The sequence below is a fragment of the Microcebus murinus genome, chromosome 1 (assembly GCF_040939455.1).
Source record: "Microcebus murinus isolate Inina chromosome 1, M.murinus_Inina_mat1.0, whole genome shotgun sequence".
Taxonomy (NCBI): domain Eukaryota; kingdom Metazoa; phylum Chordata; class Mammalia; order Primates; family Cheirogaleidae; genus Microcebus; species Microcebus murinus.
In genome coordinates this window covers 117,783,595-117,801,607 of record NC_134104.1, presented here as the reverse complement: position 1 = coordinate 117,801,607, position 18,013 = coordinate 117,783,595, and the positions used below count along the sequence as shown (strand labels likewise).

The following is an 18,013-nucleotide window of genomic DNA, read 5'->3' as shown; positions in this document are numbered from 1 at the left end:
AAAATAGAATAGTGGTTATTGGTCAGGCGCTGTGATCCTAGCACTCTGGGAGGCCGAGGCGGGAGGACTGCTTGAGCTCAGGAGTTCGAGATCAGCCTGAGCAAGAGCAAGACCCCATCTCTACTAAAAATAGAAAGAAATTAATTGGCCAACTAAAAATATATAGAAAAAATTAGCTGGACATTATGGCGCATGCCTGTAGTCCCAGCTGCTCGGGAGGCTGAGGCAGAAGGATCGCTAGAGCCCAGGAGTTTGAGGTTGCTGTGAGCTAGACTGATGCCACAGCATTCTAGCCCTGGCAACAGAGTGAGACTCTGTCTTGGAAAAAAAAAAAAAATAGTGGTTATCCGGGACTAGAGAGAAGGGGCAATGGGAAGTTATTATTTAATGGGTATAGAGTTTTGGTCTGGGATGATGAAAAAATTCTAGAGATGAATAGTGTTAATGTATTTAATGCCCCTGAATTGTACACTTAAAAATGGTTAAAATGGTAAACTTCAAATTATGTTTATTTTACCACAATTTTTTAAAAAACTCAAATCCAAAAAAACTCATTCATCAAGAACTATAGGCCCTCTGTGCCTCCAACTCATCTTTCTCTACTCTTCCTACCTCCTTCTGCTATTCAAAATCTGTTTTATTGTATACCCTCTTCTCTTATCACCTTCAGATACTTCAAACACCTGATGTTATGGTTCTTTTTTTTTTTTTTTGAGACAGAGTCTCGCTTTGTTGCCCAGGCTAGAGTGAGTGCCGTGGCGTCAGCCTAGCTCACAGCAACCTCAAACTCCTGGGCTCGAGTGATCCTTCTGCCTCAGCCTCCCGGGTAGCTGGGACTACAGGCATGCGCCACCATGCCCAGCTAATTTTTTTTTTTCTATATATATCAGTTGGCCAATTAATTTCTTTCTATTTATAGTAGAGACGGGGTCTCGCTCTTGCTCAGGCTGGTTTTGAACTCCTGACCTTGAGCAATCCACCCGCCTCGGCCTCCCAAGAGCTAGGATTACAGGCGTGAGCCACAGCGCCCGGCCTATGTTATGGTTCTTTAGCCACAAGTTACACCTCTCAGCCATATTCTTGCCTTTCACTCCCCCCATATCCTCATTCCTGGATCTTCATCCTCATCATCACACAGAAAAAAACCCAAAGGCCTGACCATGATCTACAACTTGACTTGAGCCTCTACCACCTTCACAATACCGATGTCAGCTCCTACTACCTCCTTCCGTCACTCCATTCCAGCCACACTGGCCCTCTTACTGTTCCTAGAACACAATAAGCACAGTCCAGCCTCAGAGCCTTGTATTTAAGTTTCTTTGGTCCAGAATGTTCCACCTGCCCTATCCAAAATATCTACATGGCCTACTCCCTCCCCTACTTCATTTAGAGTTGTCAGCTCAAATGTTACCTAATCAGAGAGCTTTCTTAACTACACCTTATAAAATAATAAACTTAACCTTCCCATCAATGTCTGTCTACTTTCCCTAATATATTTCTGTATCTTTCTTTTTGAGACAGAGCCTTGCTCTGTCGCCTGGGCTAGAATGCTATGGCATCAGCCTAGCTCACAGCAATCCTCCTGCCTCAGCTTCCCGAGTAGCTAGGACAACAGATGCATGCCTCCATATCCAGCTAATTGTTTCTATTTATAGTAGAGACAGGGTCTCACTCTTGCTCAGGCTGGTTTCGAACTCCTCACCTGAGCAATCCTGCCAAGTGTTAGGATTACAGGCGTGAGCCACCTCACCCTGCCTTATTTCTGTATCTTAATGACAACTACAAACAAAGTGCAAACCCTAAAAATAGCACTCATCACCACCTGACATATCATCCAGTCAGCCCTCCTTATCTGTGGGTTCCATATCTATGGATCCAACCAACTGCGATGAAAAAAATATTTAGTACAAAAATATTTTGTACTAAACACCTACTGACTTTTTTCTTGTCATTATTCCCTACATAATACATTAATTATTTACATAGAATTTACATTGTATTAGGTTATTATAAGTAATCTAGAAATGATTTAAAGTATATGAGAAGCTATGCACAGATAGTATGCAAATACTATGACATCTTATATCAGGGACTTGAGCATCCCTGGACTTTGGTAGGTATCCTCAGGGATCTTGGAACCAATTCTCCACAGATACAAAGGACAACCGCATATCTTTCCCACCCTCGTTAGAATATTAACTCCATGAGAAAAGTGCATCTGTTTATGTACTGAATCTACCAAGAGTGATGGCTCACCCCTGCAATCTTAGCATTTTGGGACGCCAACGCGGCAGGATCGCTTCATTTCAGGAATTTGAGACCAACCTAAGCAACACAGGAGATCCCATCTCCACAAAAAATAGAAAAAATTAGATTGGCATGTTGGTGTGAGCCTGTAGTCCCAGCTACTTGAAAGGCTGAGGCAGGAGGATCATTTAAACCCAGGAGTTTGAGGTTGTAGCAAGCTTTCATTAGGCCACTGCCCTCAGGCCCAGGCAACAAAGCAAGACCCTTTCTCCAAAACAAAAAAAATTTACTGAATAAACCATGGCTTCCAGTCCCTCCATGCATCCTCTTGATCAAGCCTGTATCCCACAGATAGTGTCAAATTTCTCATTTCCACCTAAAACATTATGCTACCTAAATTCATACTATCTGCAATGTCATGATAACTCATCTCAAACTGGACCTTTAGTATTGCTCAGTAATCCTTTCTGCTCTATTCTGGATTCACATTGAGTTTTTCCACCATCATCTCTGGCCTGGTGAATTACAATAGTCTCTTAAGTGACCTTCCTGCTTCTATTCTGCACCTACAATCCATCTTCAATAAAGCAGTCAGAGGAATCTCTAAAGTATATATCACATCATAACACTTTTATGATTGAAACATCTGAAGACTTCCAGTCTAAACTCTTTACCATGGCCACAAGGCCCTAACTGGCCTGATCCTGCCTACTTCTTTAACCTTATTTAATGACACTATGGTCTTCATCCACCCGGTTGCAGACACACATGAATTCTTTCCATTCCTCATTTCCATTCCATAGCTCACTCCCACCTGGAGGTTTTCACTTAGCTTGATCTTCAAGTGGCTAGATTCTTGTCTTTCACATTTTACCCTAATGTCACCTCTTCAGAAGTAGCTAACCAGTTACTCTACCAACTCTCTTAATTCTTTTCATAGCACATTATAATTTGGGATTCTTCTTGTTCACTTCAATGATTAGCTCCATGAGAACACTGATCTTGTCTATAAAGAATAGCACAATGCAGATGTTCAATAAATATTTTGTGAATTTGGTAGTTACCCTACAATGTTTTTCCTAAATGTTTTCTTATTCCAGGATCCCGACCTCACCACTGATGAACTACATTCCTAATAGATAACCTCAATCCCTTTTCTTAAAAAAGTAGGACGGTTTTCTTCCTCTTTGCCTAAAACTTTCTTGATTCACCCTCTCTTCCATCTCTGGTTTCTAAGCAGAAAGGTAGCTAGTCTTAAGAGTTAAGCCTCCTGGCCGGGCACGGTGGCTCACGCCTGTAATCCTAGCTCTCTGGGAGGCCAAAGAGGGCGGATAGCTCAAGGTCAGGAGTTTGAAACCAGCCTGAGCAAGAGCGAGATCCCTTCTCTACTAAAAATAGAAAGAAATTAATTGGCCAACTAATATATATAGAAAAAAAATTAGCCGGGCATGGTGGCACATGCCTGTAGTCCCAGCTACTTGGGAGGCTGAGGCAGTAGGATTGCTTGAGCCCAGGAGTCTGAGGTTGCTGTGAGCTAGCTAGGCTGACGCCATGGCACTCACTCTAGCCTGGGCAACAAAGCGAGACGCTGTCTCAAAAAAAAAAAAGAGTTAAGCCTCTGTCCATGTTGTTGATCTTAAATATTTTTAACTCCTCAGGACAAAAAAATTAATTATTCTCTTTAATATTTAAGCTACTCTAATAGATCATTCCCTTTTACCTAAAATATTCTACTTGCTAATTGCTAAAATATCTAGCAAGCAAGATAAACAAATCCAGGCAGGGAATATGTCCATCCCGTTAACAGTATAAGTAGGTAGGAAAGATCACGTTATTTTTTGTCCATACCAGTAAACTTGAGAATAAAAGAGGGCATTAAAAATAGCGGCTGGGGCCAGGTGTGGTGGCTCACACCTGTAATCCTAGCACTCAGGGAGGCCAAGGCAGGCGGATTGCTAGAGGTCAGGAGCTGGAGACCAGCCTGAGCAAGAGCAAGACCCCATCTCTACTAAAAATAGGAAGAAATTAATTGGCCAACTAAAAATATATATAAAAAATTAGCCAGGCATGGTGGCACATACCTGTAGACCCAGCTACTCGGGAGGCTGAGGCAGGAGGATTGCTTGAGCCCAGGAGTTTGAGGTTGCTGTGAGCTAGGTTGATGCCACGGCACTCTAGCCCAAGCAAGAGTGAGACTCTGTCTCAATAAAAAAAAAAAAAAAAAAAACAATAGCTGGGGGCAGGGTGCAGTGGCTCACGCCTATAATCCTAACACTCTGGGAGGCTGAGGCAGGCTTGAGGTCAGGAATTCAAGACCAGTCTGAGCAGTAGTGAGACCCATCTCTACTAAAAATAGAAAGAAATTAATTGGTCAACTAAAAATATATAGAAAAAATTAGCCAGGCATGGTGGCGCAAGCCTGTAGTCCCAGCTACTCAGGAGGTTGAGGCAGAAGGATTGCTTGAGGCCAGGAGTTTGAGGTTGCTGTGAGTTAGGCTGATGCCATGGCACTCTAGCCCAGGCAACAGAGTGAAATTCTGTCTCATAAATAAATAAATAAAATTTTTTGGAAAAGCTTAAAAAAAATAGAAAGAAATGAGACAGACAAAAATAGAAAAAATCAGCTGGGCATCATGGCGCACACCTGTAGTCCCAGCTACTCAGGAGGCTGAGGCAGGAGGACCACTTGAGCCCAGGAGTTTGAGGTTGCTGTGAGCTAGGCTGACAACATGGCACTCTAGCCTGGGCAACAGAGCAAGACTCTGTCTCAAAATAAATAAATAAACAAACAAACAAACAAATAAATAAATAAAAGCTGGGCATTAATCGATCTACAAGAGTCTTTGAACCAGGATATATGGTCACCCTAACTATAACTCCAGTGCTTAAGGAAATGATGACTACCTTCTAAGTACCTTTTACATATTGGTTTAAAATGAATTAAGACCTAAAATAAGGCTGGGCACGGTACCTCACGCCTGTAATCCTAGCTCTTTAGGAGCCCGAGGCGGGTGGATCACTCAAGATCAGGAGTTCGAAATCAGCCTGAGCAAGAGCAAGACCCCGTCTCTACTAAAAATAGAAAGAAATTAATTGGCCAACTAATATATATAGAAAAAATTAGCCGGGCATGGTGGCGTATGCCTGTAGTCCCAGCTACTCGGGAAGCTGAGACAGTAGGATCTCTTGAGCCCAGGAGTTTGATGTTGCTATGAGCTAGGCTGACGCCACGGCACTCTAGCCCGGGCAACACAGTGAGATTCTGTCTCAAAAATTCAGATGTTATCACCTACTCTTCACTCCATTGCGAGGTGATTTTCAGCCATAAACATCCTCCTAAAATGGCCTCTGCTTGAATGATCAATGACCTCCTAACTGCCAAATCTGAAAAAAGTTTCTTTAGTTTCAATTAACCTCTCTAAAACCTTTTAACACCCCTAACCCTATTCTCTCCATGTAGTGCTTTCTTAAATCTATGGTAAACATAATCTTAAATATCAGACTCTCTTAAAACAAGGCCTAGGATTCCCTCACCCCACTCCCACGCTCCATCTCACAGATTAACTGAAATATTTTGAATCTAACCAATATTCACATTTTCCTTCTATAACATATTTAACTTCTGGAAAAATAACACAAGTGATTAAAAATACAAAATTGGATACTTACCTCAAAATGATAGCCCCCATTTCAGTCTTTTAGGAAAACAGATGGCATTACTTATTTTTTAAAAGTGATGTTTTCGTGGAAGACCTTTTCAGATTAGATGATACACTACAAAAAAGACATAAATATTAATCTAAAGGGGCTAAATTAAAATAAGTCAGGCCAGGCACAGTGGCTCATGCCTGTAATCCTAGCACTCTGGGAGGCCAAGGCAGGAGGATTGCTTGAGCTCAGGAGTTTGAGACCAGTCTGAGCAAGAGCAAGACCTTGTCTCTACTAAAAAATAGAAAAATGGGCCAGGTGTGGTGGTACGTGCCTGTAATCCCAGATACTCGGGAGGCTGAGGCAGGAGAATGGATTGAGCCCAGGAGTGTGAGGTTGCTGTGGGCTAGGCTGATGATGCCACAGCACTCTAGTTGAGACATCAGAGCAAGACTACGTCACAAAAATAAAAGAGGTCAGATAGATTTTATGATATATATATTAAATTGCTTATAACTACACATTTTAATATACAGATTGAAGATCTAATGAGGCTGAAGACCTTTCATACGTTTACTAATTATCTGTGTTTCTTTACTCTCAGATTTTGGCCATTTTCTTATTGGGTAGTCTTTTTCTTTTTAATTAATAGTCTTTATATATTCAGAACCAGGACTGCCTGAATAATTTGTAGGTCCCAGAGCAAAATAAAGGCCTTTTAGGCCGCATGCGATGGCTCACGCCTGTAATCCTAGCACTCTCAGAGGCAAGGCAGGAGGATCACTCAAGGTCAGGAGTTAAAAACCAGCCTGAGCAAGAGCGAGACCCTGTCTCTACCAAAAAAATAGAAAGAAATTAATTGGCCAACTAAAAATACATGGAAAAAATTAGCCAGTCGTGGTAGCGCATGCCTGTAATCCCAGACTCGGGAGACTGAGACAGACTGCTGGGATTGCTTGAGCCCAGGAGTTTGAGGTTGCTGTAAGCTAGGCTGACACCACAGCACTCTAGCCCAGGCAACAGAGTGAGACTGTCTCAAAATAAAAAAAAGTACAGTCATCACCTGGCACGGTGGATCACTCCTATGATCCCAGCACTTTGGGAAGCTAAGGAGGGAGAATCGCTTGAGACCAGGAGTTCAAGATCCATCTGGGCCATACAGTGAGATCACATTTCTACAGATAAATTTAAAAATTAACTGGACATGGTGACGCATGCCTATAGTCCTAGCTACTTAGGAGGCTGAGACAGGAGGATCACTTGAGCATATGAGTTCAAGTCTACAGGGAGCTACGATCACACCACTGAACTCCAGCCTGGGCAACAGAGCAAAACCCTGTCTCTTAAAAAAAAAAAAAAAAGTACATTCATCAAAGTATGCAGCTGGAAAAGAGTGCAAACTAATCTTTGTGGGCAATCATAAAACTACTGAGCCAATGTACAATCAAAGAAAAAGTCAATGCAGCAAGATGAAATGAAGATTCTAGTAGGCTCATGGCCCAATTTAAATCTTAATGCTGGGAGAACTCACAAGTAAAACTTATTACTTATGAATAAAGTATTGGGCCAGAATGTACAGGAAATAAAGGCAAAAGGCACACTGTATAGAAGTGGAGATGAATATACTAACACAAAAAACTATTAATATTAAACAACTGAGCATAAATCAAGATGGGAACTCTTATTTAGTGATTCAATTTGACCAGAGAATAAAATCATGGAGGTCCTGACTTCACAGATCCCCATTACTCACTGCTGCCAGCCTACACACAGCCATCCAGCCATCTCCCTGGAATTCTCTTGCTCAAAACCTGATTGAGGCCGGGCGCTGTGGCTCACGCCTGTAATCCTAGCTCTTGGGAGGCCGAGGCGGGCGGATTGCTCAAGGTCAGGAGTTCAAAACCAGCCTGAGCAAGAGCGAGACCCCGTCTCTACTATAAATAGAAAGAAATTAATTGGCCAACTGATATATATATAAAAAAAAAATTAGCCGGGCATGGTGGCGCATGCCTGTAGTCCCAGCTACTCGGGAGGCTGAGGCAGAAGGATCACTCAAGCCCAGGAGTTTGAGGTTGCTGTGAGCTAGGCTGACGCCATGGCACTCACTCTAGCCTGGACAACAAAGCGAGACTCTGTCTCAAAAAAAAAAAAAAAAAAAAAAAAAAAAACCTGATTGATATACTCCTGTCTAAAATCTAACCCTTCTGCCTGGAAGTCAAGCAGAAACAAAGAACTAGCACCATCAAGTTCTAGCTCCAATTCATCCAATCACTGTGTAACTTTAGCAAAGTTCCCTTAATTTCCATTGTCTTATTTGTAAAACAAGATGGTTAAATTATATTATCTTTAACGTCTATTTCAGCTATAAATTCTACTTGGTCAAGCAACTCTGTATCTCACAATTCATCAGCTCTTGTTCTAGTCAAACAATTCTCCAAGCTCCTTTCCTCAGCCTACAAGATCCTGCATGACCTCAACGTCTCTTTTTGGCTAATCGTACATAACCCTTATCCTACACATCTCTCCCCCTCACTCCCTCCTCTCAGGCTCTGCAGCCTCGGCTTCCCAAAGTGCTAGGATTACAGGTGTGAGCCAGCCACTGCACTCAGCCGCTTGCCATCTTTTAAAAGCTCCCCAAGTGATTCTAACATGCAGCCAGAACTGAGATCCATTTTTTCAGACAGAAATTAAAATAAACAAAAACAAAACAAACAAAAAACAGATTTTCACCTACATGAAATAAGATTTGACAGTCCTGCAGGACACAAAACAAATCTCTGCTTTACAGGACTGTCCCACATATTACTAAAGCTAGCATGACTGGCCTCTACATGCTGAATGTCAGTACATCCCCCCGTTACTATAACGACCAAAACTGTCCCCTGCTCTCATTTCTGAAATGGCCCCTCAGTCCCAATCCCAGATTGAGATCCACTGACCAAGCTAATTCAACCTGCACATCTCAATTCAAATATCACCTCTTCTGCGAAATCTTCCCTGAACCTCCAGACCAAATCAGGATTTCCTGTTATAATACTATTATATTTACTACTACTCATTTATATGAATAAATGTAATAATAATGGTGGTATTCTACACAAAGTTTAACCATATCTTTGTTTTTTGTTTTAATCTTATTTATGTGGTGAAATGATTCTATATCAGAACATAAAAACTCTCCTCATTCTGTTCTACGGCATTCAATCACATGAACATACTACTTTTTTGAAAGTTATTCCCCAACTGATAAATATTTAAGTTACTTCAAGAATTTTGCTATTATAATCAATAATGCAACAAATAACCTTGCCCATATATCATTTGCACGCCTGTGAGTTTAACTATAAGATAATGCCTACAAGGCCGGGCGCAGTGGCTCACGTCTGTAATCCTAGCACTCTGGGAGGCCGAGGCGGGAGGATTGCTCGAGGTCAGGAGTTCAAGACCAGCCTGAGCAAGAGCGAGACCCCATCTCTACTATAAATAGAAAGAAATTAATTGGCCAACTAATATATATAGAAAAAACTAGCCGGGCATGGTGGCGCATGCCTGTAGTCCCAGCTACTTGGGAGGCTGAGGCAGGAGGATTGCTTGAGCCCAGGAGTTTGAGGTTGCTGTGAGCGAGGCTGACACCATGGCACTCACTCTAGCCTGGGCAACAAAGCGAGACTCTGTCTCAAAAAAAAAAAAAGATAATGCCTACAAAAAGAATTAATAGTTGAGCACAGGGGCATGCAACTGTCTGAACTATTCAGGAAGCTGAGGCAGAAGCATCACTTTAGCCCATAAGCTCATGGCCAGCCTGAGCTGGCCCCATCTCCAAAAGAATAAATAAATAGATAGATAGATAAATAAAAGGGAATAAACTATCAGATTTCAAAAAGAAGAAGAATTAATGGGCCAAAGAGTCTGTACATTCATAATATTAATAGATATTGCTAAACTGCTCTCCTTAGAGCTTATCAATTTATACCTTTAGTAGCAGTGTATGAAAATGTTTTTCCCAATCCTGGCCAAAAGTATTAAAATATTTTATCTTTGCCAAGCTGGTGGGTGAAAGTTACTGTCATTTTAAATAATTTGGATTTCGGCCTAACGAGGTAGCTCACACCTATAATCCAAACACTTCAGGAGGCAAAGGCAGGAGGATCACTTGAGGCCAGAGACCAGCCTGGGCAACACAGCAAGACCCCATCTCTACAAAAAATTAAAAAGTCAGGCCGGGCGTGGTGGCTCACGCCTATAATCTTAGCACTCTGGGAGGCCGAGGCGGGTGGATTGCTTGAGGTCAGGAGTTCGAAACCAGCCTGAGTAAGAGCGAGACCCCCATCTCTATTATAAATAGAAAGAAATTAATTGGCCAACTAACATATATAGAAAAAATTAGCCGGGCATGGTGGCGCATGCCTGTAGTCCCAGCTACTTGGGAAGCTGAGGCAGAAGGATTGCTTGAGCTCAGGAGTTTGAGGTTGCTGTGAGCTAGGTTGACGCTACGGCACTCACTCTAACCTGGGCAACAAAGTGAGACTCTGTCTCAAAAAAAAAAAATCAGCCAGACATGGTGGCATGTACTGGTAGTCCCCACCACTCAGGAAACTAAGGTAGAAGGATCACTTGAACCCAGAAGTTGGAGGCTTCAGTGAGCTTTGCCTGGGAGACAGAGCATACCTCATCTCTAAAAGTAAATAAATAAATAAAGCTGATTCCTCTTGAGAACAATTTCACTATGTAAATCCACCACAAAGTGCCATGTTTAAAAATTACATTATAAAGCAAATATTACTGACACTGTCATTAATATACAAAGACTTCAGAAAGGACTGGATGCCTTAAAAAATATTTTCCTTTACAGAAATCAGATCCCATCCTTAGCATACAACTAGATGGTCAAGTGGCAAACTGCTCTAGTTTATTAAATAGTTCATTTTCCAAATAGATATTTCAGGGGCTTTAAATCTCCATGCTTAGTAATGAATAAATAATATATACAATTTTATAACAACAGTCCTCATCTACAGAAACCACTGCTTTAAAAATGAATTCAAAATTATTGCTTAGGCCGGGCACAGTGACTCACGCCTATAATCTTAGCACTCTGGGAGGCCAAGGCAGGAGGATTGCCAAGGTCAGGAGTTTGAAACCAGTCTGAGCAAGAGCAAGACCCCATCTCTACTAAAAAAATAGAAAGAAATTAGCTGGACAACTAAAAATATATAGAGAAAAAAGTTAGCCAGGCATGGTGGCACGTGCCTTTAGTCCCAGCTACTCGGGAGGCTGAAGCAGGAGGATCACTTGAGCCCAGGAGTTTGAGGTTGCTGTGAGCTAGGCTGACACCACAGCACTCTAGCTGGGGCAACAGAGACTCTATCTCAAAAAAAAAAAAGGTAGACAAGCATGAGTACTGAGCCACAGTGTACAAACTATGAAGACATCATACACTCCCTATAGGCAGAATAAGGACCTAAAACCAGAAGCTCCTCAGTTAGAAAAAATATTAATAATGGAAGGGGGGGTTGTACAGTAAGAGTTAAGACAACTAATGAGTTCCAAAGAAAATATGAAATTTCTGCAGCCATCAAAAGAACAAAAATTTTAAGAAATAAAGAATAAAAATAATTCCTATTGATCTCAAACTTGTCTGAAACAGCAATCATCTATTCCTGCAAATATTTCTTTAGTCTCAAATCACAGCGCAAAAAATAAGTATGTTAAGAGAATTCCAGCTGGTTTTCCCCAGGAACTCCCCCTTAAAATTACCTACAGAATGAATCTTAATTAAGGGGAATGAAATCTATATAGCACATAAATACAGGACCCAACTGTTGAAAATATGTAACTACATAGACACATTTTAACTACCAAATTACATTTTTGTTCAGATAACATAATGGCAGCAACTTGTAATGGTTCATAAAGCTAGAAGAAAATACTGATTTTAATAGTATCTAAATACAAGATATACACTAAATAAATAATTTTATTTTTTTATTTTTTTTGAGACAAGGTCTCACTCTGTTGCCCTAAGTAGAGTGCCCTGGTGTTAGTCAAGTTCACAGCAACCTCCAACTCCTGGGCTCAAGCGATCCTCCAGCCTCAGCCTCCCAGGTAACTGGGACTACAAGTGCCCCCAGGTCACCAGGTTAGTTTTTCTATTTTTAGTAGAGATGGGGAGGGAGGGTCTGGCTCTTGCTCAGGCTGGTCTCCACCTCCTGAACTCAAAGGATCCTCCCGAGTTGGCCTCTCAGAGTGCTAGGATTACAGGTGTGAGCCACCATGCCTGGCCAAGAATAAACAATCTTAAATAATCATATTTCAACAATTTATAGAAATTTTTTTTCTTTTATTTTATTTATTTATTTATTTTTTGCCATGAGGGCAGCATCTGAATTTAAGTATTTCATAGAAATTAATCACCATTTAACTATGTGCAAGTAACTTGTCAGAGGTAGTAGTGGACTTGCTACTAAAACTGAGCATCTCCCAGGCAACAAATCGAGACTCTAGCTCAAAAAATAAATAAATAATAAATAAATTTTTTAAAAAAATTTTAATTAATAAATTGAGCATATCTCAATATTTCAAATGGCAGGTCTTCAGGTTATTTAATTACCACAACTAACAATAGGTTAAAATATTAAAGAAACAATAAACTTCAAGTTGGATTAAATTTATAATTCTGATAACCTGAAACACTAAAAAATTAAATCACAAAAGTACAATCATTTAAGCTAGTAAAGTGCAAATGTATTAAAATGGAGTTTGATCTCTTGTTGACAGTTATCTCAAATTCCTTCCAGTGGCTCAGCAGGTAAGGAATTCATGGAATTCAAGTCTTCAAGGTCTAGCAAACACTGTGGTTAAATCACCTAGTCAACATCAAATTATTTGCTGGTTGATTAACTAACTCCTTAGACTCCTTCCATCTTTTCTCTACTTCCCAAAGGCCACTACTTCTAAATGGTAGGAGAAGGAGATGGATGTGAAATCAGTAAATATTATAAATTAGTTATTAGAAATGCAGGGAAAAACTGTGGTCAGGAATGTGGTTAAACTGTAGTTTAAAATAAAGCTTCTGGATTATCCATGGATTTCTTTTAATCCACATAATCCTCGTGGTGCAGGCATGGATAATCTGGATCGCATTTCCCCTTAAGGGCAAATCAGCATTTGCCTGCTGGTCTCCCAAGTGGCTTGAGTATTAAAGGACCACAAACTACAGGGCCAGGGATGGCCCTCCTAGGTTTGCACTAGGGAGGATTCTGAGTTGCAGACCTGGCTCTAGCAATACCACAACACAGGAGATTGTCCAGATTAACATTTTTAATTTTAGCTCTTAGTTAAAGGGTCAAACTCATGGGATCTACTAAATATTCAAGGAGCTACTGTAAGGAAATAAGGATGTGTACGCTCTTGAGGAGGAGAGGGAAACCAAAAGAAAGACCCTAGAGCCAGAACTCCAGAGAAGCCAGGGGAAGAATGTGTGAATTTTCTGAAGAAGTGATGGAATTTGTAGATTATTAACTGCTTAAGGGTGGAAGTTAATAGGATAATCGGTAGCTACATTTCCAATACACCTTAGCTGTACATACATATCCTCCCCTCAGTCCCTAGGAAAGCTGAGTACCTAAAACAACTGTGATTGCTGAAATAAAATGGACATGCTAGCAGAAAGTAACAGAAACCAGGGAGAAAAGCTGGGATTTCAGAACATAATCCTTGACAAAATTAACCTCTGGTTTACCCTTTGCTAGCCATAGAGTATATGGGAACTCTGAGTTTACCAAAGAGAGATGAGAGGATGAGATGTCGTCTATATATGACTTTTTTTTTTTTGAGACAGAGTCTCACTTTGTTGCCCAGGCTAGAGTGAGTGCCGTGGCGTCAGCCTAGCTCATAGCAACCTCAAACTCCTGGGCTCAAGCAATCCTCCTCCCTCAGCCTCCCAAGTAGCTGAGACTACAGGCACGTGCCACCATGCCCGGCTAATTTTTTCTATATGTATTAGTTGGCCAATTAATTTCTTTCTATTTATAGTAGAGACGGGGTCTCGCTCTTGCTCAGGCTGGTTTCAAACTCCTGACCTCGAGCGATCTGCCCACCTCGGCCTCCCAGAGAGCTAGGATTACAGGCATGAGCCACTGCACCTGGCCTATATATGATTTTATTACAGACTCAGCCCCTAAATTTCTTAGTTACTTTATGAAATTTCCCTAGCTTGACAGGTTCCAAAAGTTATGACAATTTTTTAAAACTCTAAAGCTTTTATAACATTCCTCTAACAACAAAGTCAATTACTTTATCCCATGCAAATCCATTATGCTGAAGATTGGCACTCTCTCATTTATATTTCTAAAAGGAAGCCAACAATTAGGTTGATCAATTATTTATTCACTCCAGTTCTGACATATTCTGTCCATGAGAAATTTTCTCTTAAAAAAAAAATAGGTCAGGCAAGGAGACTCATGCCTGTAATCCTAGCACTCTGGGAGGCCAAGGCAGGATTGCTTGAGCTCAGGAGTTTGAGACCAGCCTGAGCAAGAATGAGATCCCGTCTCTACTAAAAACAGAAAAAACTAGAATGGTGTCATGGTGTATGCCAGTAGTTCCAGCTACTTAGGAGGCCAAAGCAAAAGGACAGTTTGACCCCTGGAGTTTGAGGTTGCAGTGAGCTAAGATGACCCCACTGCATTCTACCTGGGGCAGAAGAGCAAGACTCTGTCTCATTAAAAAAAAGAGAGAGAGAGAAAGAAAGGTCTGAATTAGAGAAAGGCAATCTAAATTATTAGAGCAAATGTTAACAAAAATACTGTACACACCCCAAACATAGATCTAATCCATTTTATTTTCCTTCTTTCAACTAGAAGTTTATGACTCAGAATTGTTTAACCTGGAGATGACAACTTAATTTGAGAACAAATTAAAAAGGAAGTATACCAGTTTACAGATATTCTAAAGGGTAAAGCTGGACCCAATGGCTAGAAGATCCAAGAAGACACAGCTTGATTATGAGAGCAGAAAGGTTACTTCGGGAAAGGCAAATTTCTTCTTCTTTTTTTTCTTTTTAATTTCAGAATATTATAGGGGTACAATTGTTAAGGTTACATACATTGCCCTTGTCTCCCCTTCCCCCTCGAGGCAGAGCTTCAAACGTGTCCATCTTCCAGACAGTGCGCATCACACTATGTATGTATATACCCATCCCTTCCTCCCACCTCCCCCCTGCCCCACACCGGACAAATGTTTGTTTTTCTTTTTTTTCCTTAACATTTTGGTTACATTTTATATCTTTGCCTCTCCCCAGGAAGGGTTAGAGGTATGCACTTCCCCACCACAATGTTCACCCCATCCCACAGATGTGGGACTACCCCTCCAACCCCCGAAACCCTGCTGAACACCACCACCCTGAGCACCACAGTGTTAATCAATCAGTACCAATTTGATGGTGAATATATATGGAGCCCATTATTCTGATCTTGTGGCACCTCACTTTGGATAATGGGGTTAAACTCAACCAAGGATAATATAAGCGGTGCTAGCTCGCTGTCGTTTCTCAGAATTGAGTAATATTCCATTGTAAACATATGCCAAATTTTAATAATCCACTCATGAATTGATGGACACTTGGGTTGTTTCCACGTCCTTGCTATAGTGAATTGGCAAATTTCTTCTCACATGAGATATTCTGGCAGACATTGGACTACCACAGGCTCATAGGCACTACTTAGAAAAACAGCCCACATAAACCAGGCAATAAAGAGAGAGCAGAAGGAAAAAATCCAAGAGTCAAAATTTGGGGGTGGGAGCAAAATGTAAGAGAAGGGAGGAAAGAAAAAGGAAATGAGAAGTTGTCTCATCCAAGCTTGAAAATCTGATATTCTCCCTTATTTGTCTTCTCTTCTCCTGAATGTTCAGTCAATATTATTCTTCTAGTCTAGGATTTCCTCCTCCAATGTATTTTTTTCTATATTTTCTACTTTGACAATGTAATTGTACATTTTTTATTTTTCCATATTCTTCCTTGTTCATAGACCTCCTGGATAGTTTTCAGGGCTACAGACTTGGTCTTGGTCTCAGGCAGGAAGGGGTAAAAATCCCGAATTATTTGTCTCATTAATACAACATGGCAAAGCTCTCAAATAAGCAGTTAATAGAAACCAAATGATGGAGATTTATCTAAGATATTAGATATGGTAATTCCAAATCAAAAGATTCAGAGGATACATACACACACATAAACTCTCACAACACACACATTCTCTCACACATGCATGCACAATGGGAGCATCTCAGATTCAAAAAATAAACTGTCGCTCACACCTGTAATTCCAGCACTTTGGTAGGCAGAGGCAGGAGGATTGATTGAAGCCAGGAGTTCGAGACCAGCCTGAGCAACATGAGACCCTGTCTCAAAAAAAAAAAAAAAAATTTTGTTTTTAAATTAACCGAGCATGAAGGCATGCATCTATAATCCCAGCTACTAAGGTTAAAGCTTCGGTGGGAAGATTACTTGAGGCCAGGAGTTCAAGGCGGTAGCAAGCTATGATTGTGCCTGTGAACAGCCACTGTACTCCAGCTTGGGCAAGTTGCAAAATGCTGTTTCTAAAACACATTTTTTAAATTAAAAAAATAAAAGCAAGATAATTAGCTGATCTGCAGGTAAAGTTTGGATTTACTTCTTAATCTAGCGAAAAGCCACTGGAACAGAAGGATGAGTAAAAATCACTCTGCTTTGTGAAAAATGGAATAAGACCAGAGATAAGGACACCAGTGAGGAAGCTACTATCCAGAAAGAACTAAGGTAGTGGTAATAAAAATGAAATGAGGCTGGACATGGCGACTCACGCCTATAATCCTAGCACTCTGGGAGGCCAAGGTGGGAGGATTGCTTGAGCTCAGGAGTTTGAAACCAGCCTGAGCAAGAGCGAGACCCTGTCTCTACAAAAAATAGAAAAATTAGCCAGGTGTGGTGGCACTTGCCTGTAGTTCCAGCTACTTGGGAGGCTGAGGCAGGAGGATCACTTGAGCCCAGGAGTTTGAGGTTGCTGTGAGCTAGGCTGATGCCATGGCACTGTAGCCTGGGCAAGAGAGTGAGACTCTGTCTCAAAAAAAAAAAAAAAAAAAAAAAAAAAAATGAGGTGAGATTTGTTCATTACCTTGATTGTGATGATGATGGTTTCATGATAGTATACATTTTTCAAAACTTATAAAATTGTATACTTAAAATATGTGATGTCATGTCAATTTACCTCAATAAAGTTTTTTAATATAAAAAAATGAAGTGAAATAAATGTATTTGAAATATATTTTAGAGGTAAAACTGACAGGGTTTGCTAAAGGACTAGCTGGGTGTACAATAGGGGCGGAGTGAGGCAAAGGAATGAATTAAGCATGACCATTAGATTTTTCACTCAAGCAGGATGCTTGAGTGGTGCTCTTATGAAATGAAGACTGCGAGAGAAGTAACAGGTTGAGGAATGTAAATCAAGAGCTCCATCTGAACATGATGTCTATAAACAAATGAAGTGAAGATGTCACATAGGCAGGTAGAAATTTGAAGTTCAGGACTAGAGTAAAAATCTGAGAGTCAACAGCATATCTATATATTTAAAACACAGAACAAATTGAGGTCACTCAGAATGAGTATAGGTATACAAAGGAAGGACAAGCTGGAAGTCCTGGACCATTAAAATATTTTTAATTCAAGAACAGAAGGAAGAGTCAACAAAAAACACAGAGAGAGAATGAAGAGGAGGAAAGCCATAAAACTAATATCCTAGAAGATTCCTTCTATATAATGTGATTCTCTAGTCCACCACTAACACCACTCCACCACTCCAAGCCTAACACACAAGCACCCAAATTCTATTTAAAAAAAAAAAAAAAAAAAACTGAGGCCAGGAAAGACTGGGTAATACCTCTATAGCCTCAGCTATTTTGACCCAGGTGGAGGCCTACAACCAACATATGACTTATGACTCCTAGCCTTTTCACAGTGGCTAGCAAAGGTTCTACTGCTGAGTTCAACAGTCTAAGCTAAACAACAAGGAAGACCTCAAGGAAGAACATAATGACTACAAGGTTCATTTTTTTCCCCATGTAGTTTGTTGACACTCACAAA

The 18,013-nt window shown here is 40.7% G+C and overlaps 1 protein-coding gene across 8 annotated transcripts in view; it reads right to left on the bottom strand.

Annotated features, from left to right (window-relative positions):
- PIK3CB (phosphatidylinositol-4,5-bisphosphate 3-kinase catalytic subunit beta) overlaps positions 1-18,013 on the bottom strand; it is a 141,419-nt gene that overhangs the window by 121,135 nt on the left and 2,271 nt on the right. For 2 of the 8 annotated variants that reach the window (XM_076005130.1, XM_076005127.1), the window contains exons 2-3: positions 16,213-16,296; positions 5,917-6,021 (exon numbers count right to left, since the gene is read on the bottom strand). The exons of 1 other annotated variant lie outside the window; for it this stretch is intronic. The gene's annotated coding sequence lies outside the window, so the exon portion shown is untranslated. Of the gene's footprint in view, positions 1-5,916; positions 6,022-16,212; positions 17,765-18,013 lie in introns of those variants that run through there. 5 more of the 8 variants (XM_020285671.2, XM_012749113.2, XM_076005139.1 and 2 more) reach the window with 5 other exon arrangements.